The sequence below is a fragment of the Panthera pardus genome, unplaced genomic scaffold, assembly GCF_024362965.1.
Source record: "Panthera pardus isolate Hobbes unplaced genomic scaffold, ASM2436296v1 HiC_scaffold_20, whole genome shotgun sequence".
Classification (NCBI taxonomy): Eukaryota; Metazoa; Chordata; class Mammalia; order Carnivora; family Felidae; genus Panthera; species Panthera pardus.
Window position 1 is genome coordinate 82,834,330 of NW_026526766.1, and position 6,267 is coordinate 82,840,596.

At 56.4% G+C, this 6,267-nt stretch overlaps 1 long non-coding RNA gene across 1 annotated transcript; it reads left to right on the forward strand.

The window, feature by feature from the left end:
- Nucleotides 1-597: 597 nt before the first annotated feature.
- LOC109250191 (uncharacterized) lies at nucleotides 598-5,403 on the forward strand. Its single transcript, XR_002072918.2, has 4 exons — nucleotides 598-709; nucleotides 1,626-1,742; nucleotides 2,914-3,162; nucleotides 5,196-5,403. It is a non-coding gene; the product is annotated as an uncharacterized LOC109250191 (long non-coding RNA).
- The last annotated feature ends 864 nt before the right edge of the window (nucleotides 5,404-6,267 follow it).

Here is a 6,267-nt window from a genome sequence, read left to right on the forward strand (position 1 = left end):
CAAAGCTAGAAGAACAGGAGGGAAGGCAGCAAAGGGTCATTGCCACGGGCTTTCCCAACCCAAAGACTGATGTCAGAGACTGCCCCCCCACTGAGACTCTGTGTCCTACACTTGCCCTGCACACACGCAGGGCTGCCCCTTGCAGACACTTGTCCCGCAGGACTGAAGCTGCCGCTCAGGGGCTGGAACCCAAGAAGAAAACCAGAAACCAGGGAGCTAATTCTTCGGCCTCCTCCGTACTGCTCCTGGCCCACAAACTCCCCCCAGATCCACAAGCTCCTGCTTCCTGTCCCCTCCCCACCAACATCCTTCTGCCTCTTGACTTTGCATGTGCTGTTCCCTCTGCCCGCAATACCCCCCCACCATGATCAATGTGGAAAACTCCTTTAGGAATCCATAGGGCTCTGCTCAAATCCCAGGTCCTGCACGAAGCCTCTGGTTCCAAGGAACGTCTCCTTCCCTTCTGCTCCCTCGAGACTTCCTTTAGATCCCAAATGTTACACTTACCAGCACCCTTCTGGAGTTCTGGGGTCCTGAGGAACAGAGACCATCCCCGTGTCACAACTGCATGCCTGGCGCCCAGCCCAGAGCCTGGTATGGATTCAGGGCCTCAGTTTCCTCATCTGGAACATGGGAGTGATCACGGCACCTACCTCATCATGCTGTTGTGAAGTTCAGTAGCTGTATTCAGAGCCACGCCTGGTACAAGGTAAGCGCTAGACAAGCTTTAGCCATTGGCATTATCAGTGTGGTTCAGGCTGAACTTAGGAGATCCGGGTGAAGACAGAAATAGAACTGCCTTGTGCAGGACCCACAACTGCTCTTCTGTGACCCCATTTTACACATGAGGACACAGAGACTCCATAAAGGTCACATGGCTAGAAAGGGCCAGAGCTGGGACTTGGGTCAGAGTCTGTTTGACCCCAGTCCTGTGTTCTCTCCAGCACTGCCCTGCCCTGGCTGTCAGTCTGTCAGTCTCTCATCTTTCCTCCCTAATGCCCTCCTCACCTCAGTGGCTCTACGAGGGGCTGCTGAGGGTAGGGGGTAAAATGTGGGTATTGATTTTTGACAAATCTGGGTTCAAAGCCTAGCCTTCCACTCCCCAGCTGTGTGGCTGTGCAGAGCCTGTGACGTCCTCGCTCTCTGCCTCAGTTTCCCTCCCCACTGTCTCCTGAGGATTTGGAGGAGCCTTTCCAAAGGCAGATTTGCAGGATGCTGAAAAAAAAAAAACTTCGGGGCTCCTCCTCACTAAATAGAAATTCACTTGCATAAGCAAATCTGTGTTTGTGATTCTGTTTTTCTTTCTTTTTTAATTTTTTTGATGTTTATGTAAATTTAAGAGAGAGAGAGACAGAATGTGAGCAAAGAAGGGCAGAGAGAGAGAGAGAGACACACACACGCACAGAATCCAAAGCAGGCTCCAGGCTCTGAGCTGTCAACACAGACCCCAACGGCGGGGCTTGAACCCACGAGCTGTAAGATCATGACCTGAGCCGAGGTCGGACACTTAACTGAGCCACCCAGGCGCCCCTGTGATTCTGTTTTTCTTAAAGACAGACCCCCAAAATATAAGCTCTGGCTCCCCAAACCTGACCCGCCTGAGACCCTCTCTCTGCTTCTTCCAGGGCATATCCAGCCCCACCCCCCTTTCTGCCCAGAAGTCAGTGCCCGCCCCGCCACAGGTCCCAGAGCCCCGATGGGGACCTGGGGCTTGGAAGATAAAGGGACTGGGGCATCGTCCAGTAAGTTAGCATCAGAGCGGGGCTTGAACCCATGTCTTCCAGTGCCCAGTTTGCAGCGGGGAAGGGGTGGGACCTGACCCTCACCCATAAGTGCTTTGGGCTGTGACTCAGAAGAATAGCCTGGTGCCTCTTCAGGGGCCCAGAGGGGCAGGGGCAGCTGCGGGTGGGGGTGTCCAGGGATCACTGCTAAAATAAGTAGCAGCTTCCTCTGAAACGCCTCTGTGGTCTGTGCAGGGGAAGGAAGTGGAGGCCCAGAAACGGGAGGGGGCAGAAGGGTGAGAGCTGCCAGCATTTCAGAGACCGAGCTGGGGCAGCCCCCACCCACCCAGATCCAACAGTCGGTTCCAGCCAGGCTGCAGCGTGGAGGCCCCAGGAGCTCAGGCCTCCCCTCCAGGCCACTCTTGGCCCGGTCCCTTCTCCTGCCCCAACGCACTCCCCACACTCTAACAGCGTCTGGCCTTACCCTTTCCCCTACTTTCTCCTGTAAGACACAAGGCCAGTGTCACCTCTTCTGGGAAGCCTTCCCTGACCACCCCGTAGACAGACACAGGCCCAAACACGTGAGCACAGACGGGATCAGGCGCCCGTAGACCCTCATCGTAAACAGGAGTATTTATTGTGACAGCTGGCATTTACCGAGTGTTTCAATGTTGACTATGTGCCGGGTGCTCTGCCTGGCTGAGCTCATCGAATTCTTACAGAAACACGATGCTGTAGTTGTTATCAATAGCTTCATTTTACAGATGAGTAAACCAAGGCTCAGAGAAGATGACCATCTTCCTTAAGGTCACACGGTCAGAAAATGACCAGGAGTGTAATGGAGGTCTGACTCCACAGCAGGGTCATTTAACCAGGATAGGAATGGGGGCCCCGGAAGTTGTATAACGCACCTGCACCGAGGAGGCTTACTTTTCAGCCTTGCCCTTCCCCACTCCTTGGAGCAGCTGGGAGTTAGAGAGTGCTTTAAAGGGAGAGAGGAAGCCAGGTTGTAATGAGGAAGTATTTCTGTGTAAACATTTTTGGTGAACTGTGTGAAGAGATCCCAGAAGTATTTCCAAGGCTTCCCTATGGTACTGGGCTTTCTGTTTATGGGTATACTGAATGCCATCAGTAAGGATGAGAGGCGTAATTCCAGCTTAAACGTTCTTAGACCAATCTCCCAGTGTGCCAGCCTGTGTAGAAGACTGGTCATTTGGAGAGAGTTCGCCCAGCCCAGCGCCAGACAGGGAGCCCCAGGAGCCCTCCCGCCACCTTGCCCTCTGCGGAGACAACCCTCCAGCCCCTCAGGCCTGGGCCCTGAGCTCTCAACAGGGCCCACGACTCGTCCTCCTGGCCTTCAAGCCTCCAAGGAGGCACCTCCTTTCTGCAGCTGCAGCAGGTCAAGAGCCTCATCCGAGGAGGAAGTGAAAGCCCTGCGTGGGTGAGTCATCGAGGGTCCTGGCCTGGAGGGGCCTGCCGGGAGTGGCACGGGGCGGGGAGAAGAGCCTGGCAGGAAGGGGTGCCACCACGAGGAGGGAGAGCTAGGAGGCCACCGAACGTGAAGGACATGAAATCACCTGCAGACCCTGGTGGTCTTTAGCGGGAGGGGACGTGCAGAGATACCATCCACAGTCGTGTCTCTGAGGGCTGGCGTGGGGCAGAGCAGCCAGACAGGGAGGTCACAGAGGTGACCTAGGCAGTCACCTAGCAGTTAGGGTGGCCACTGGCAGGCGGGGAGGCGGGCAGGCCGTGGGCTCTGGATCTCAACCTCCTGACTCGGGGCCCCGGTCCTGCCTCTCACTAGCTTCGTGACCGCAGGCACACGGCTTCCTCTCTCCTTTGCCCTGCTTCCTCTTCCGTCAAGTGGTGAGGGTCCCTAACCTGGACATTAGCCTCTGAAAGGCACCTGGAAGCGTCCCCGGTCCAAGGAAACCGCAACAAACAGCGACTACTGTACCAGGCAGGGTCTCTGCAGGAAAACCAAAACACTCGGTTTCTAAATTATTTTCAACATTTATTTACTTTTGAGAGACAGAGCGTGAGCAGGGGAGGGGCAGGGAGAGAGGGAGACACAGAATCCGAAGCAGGCTCCAGGCTCCGAGCTGTCAGCACAGAGCCCGAAGCAGGACTCGAACTCACGACCTGTGAGATCATGACCTGAGCCGAAGTCAGACGCTTAACCGACTGAACCATCCAAGCGCTCTTGAAACACTAGGTTTCTAACAGAAGGAAGTCAATACAGGGACTGGCAAGAAGGTTAGAAGAAACCCAGAGGGGGGATAGTGCTGCTACCCACAGATGAGCGACAGCAGGAAGCTGGTGGCACCTCCAAGCCTGGAGGCCAACGGAGGAGGTGACTGATCAGAGGGAGACACGAGGAGAAGGGCACTTCACATCACGGCGGGGATGGTTGTGCTCACAGGGGGTGAGCAAGCAGTCTGGGGGACCAGGCAGGGAAGGAAGGGGTGGGAGAGGGTGACACAGACTCAGCACAGACTTGAGTCATATTCTACTTCCTAGTGTTGCCATCTGATTTACCTCTCAGAGCCTCAATTTCCTCACCTATAAAACAGAAATAAGAATAACACATAATAGTAGCAAACACTTCTCCAACTTTCAGTTCTCACACAGCCCCGTGGAGCAGGGACTATCACTATTATGCCCATTTTACTGATGAGGAAACCGAGGCACAGAGATCCAGTCACACAACTGGTATGTGGCAGGGCAGATCTGACCCAGCCTGTTGGGTCCCCAAGTCCTGCTCTTTGCCACTCACGCGATGCTCCCCAATCGGCCATCCGTGGCTCTCTCCCCAGCCCGTCTCACCCGGTTCAACGCCTCTCTCCTCCTGAGAATTTTACCCAGTGCCTCCAACCCAGGCTGGTTGTCTGTCAGCATCTGCTCCCAACAATAGCACCGGATGGCAGACTTGCCACTTTCCTCCTAGGCCCTGGGTCCCTGGAGTCACACTGACGTGGGTGTGAGCCCTGGCTCGGCCGTTTTCCAGCCGTGGGGCCCGAGAGAAGCCACTTCCCTTCCAAAAGCCTCAGTGTCCTCGACTTTGGTGTGAGGGCCTTGTCCTGAGTTCATTGGGCTCTGGTGGGGACAGCGTGAATCCAACGTTCAGGGGGGCATGCGGCCCGGGGCAGGTGTGTGTATGTGTGCGTGTGTGTGCGCGCACGAAGCCCATCGAACTCTTATCAAAACTTAGCCATATCCCCAGTCTCGGGGACGGTGCCAATTATGTCTTTGCTTTTCCCGAGTTCCCAGCCCCTCCAGAGTGCAACATGGGGAAGTACTGGGCATTGTCCGTTTGCGCTCGCTCGCGACTGCCCGTCTCCCGCAGCCTGCTTTTCCCAGGCTCCTTTGCCAACTGGCTTCTTGCAAGGCTGGGCCAATGGGAAGTGCTGGGACGGGACTGGAGGGTGGGGGAAGCCAGGGTTCCAGCGCTGACTGCTGCCTCCTTGTCTTCAGCTCCCGCAGAACCACCCATTCTCCTGTGGCTCAGCCCCACGGCGATCCCCGCCATGATTCAGCCACCCCTGGGCGGAATCATCACCTCCTCCCTGTGCTGCTCCGGCCTGGAGTGGTAGTAGCTCGTGCCCTAGCTAGACTGCCTTCCCATTTGCTGTAGGGCTTTTCAGCTCTTTCCTCTCCTGTGGAATCAATCCCCCGTATTAAATTTCCCCTGTTCGAAATACCTAGAGTGGTTTCTGTTCCCCCCCCCCCCCCCCACTGGACCTGACTTTTGCAGGAGACCTCTAGGACTTTCCTTCCCATGGAATCTCCTCCCTCTTGTCCAAGCCCAGGGTCCCTGTCCTGGGTGGTTGGGGTCAGGGTCCGAGCCCGGCGGGAGTGCCACACCAGGACTGGACAGGACTCTAGCTCCCTTGAGCTCTTTGCAGTGAACCCGCTCCCAGCAAACAGAACTCTCTAGTGGTACCCCTGCCCTTTGTGTGGCAGACAGAGTGTGCCAGGATGCTGCGATGCTTCCTCTTTGCTGCCCTGCACAAAGGCTCGTCTGCACGAAGGCTGGGAGGACTGGCTGGGAGCCGGGGTAAAGAAGAAAACAGTGAAGGAGGCAAAGAGCACCCCATCCTGCCACCCCTGCAGGGGGCCTGGACAGACCTGTGTATCAGCAAGTGTAACTTTTCCTCCAGCTTCAGGATCCTCCCTGGGACTCAGGCCAAAGCCTTGAATTTTAAAACTCGGGCCAAAGCTCTGAGGGGAATAAAGGTTTTCTCCGTGAAAGGACAGCCACCCAGGGCCCCGCTCCTCAAGGAGCAAAGAAGCCAGGCCAGACTCCTTTGAGTGAGTGGAGGGGTGTAGTCCTGCCTCCCAACCAGTGCCCCCTGAGGCTCCTATTGGGGGCTGCTCACAGAGGTCCCCTGGCCGTGATCCCCCTACTCCCTTCTTCCTTTCCGGAGTCCGGGGTAGAGGTCACTCCAGGCAGCCCCCTGCCTCTAGGCCACAGCAGGGCCTGGTCAGAAGGGTGGCTCCAGCAGGTCCCCTCAGGCCCTTTCTGGGAGAGCCCCATCCCAGGCTC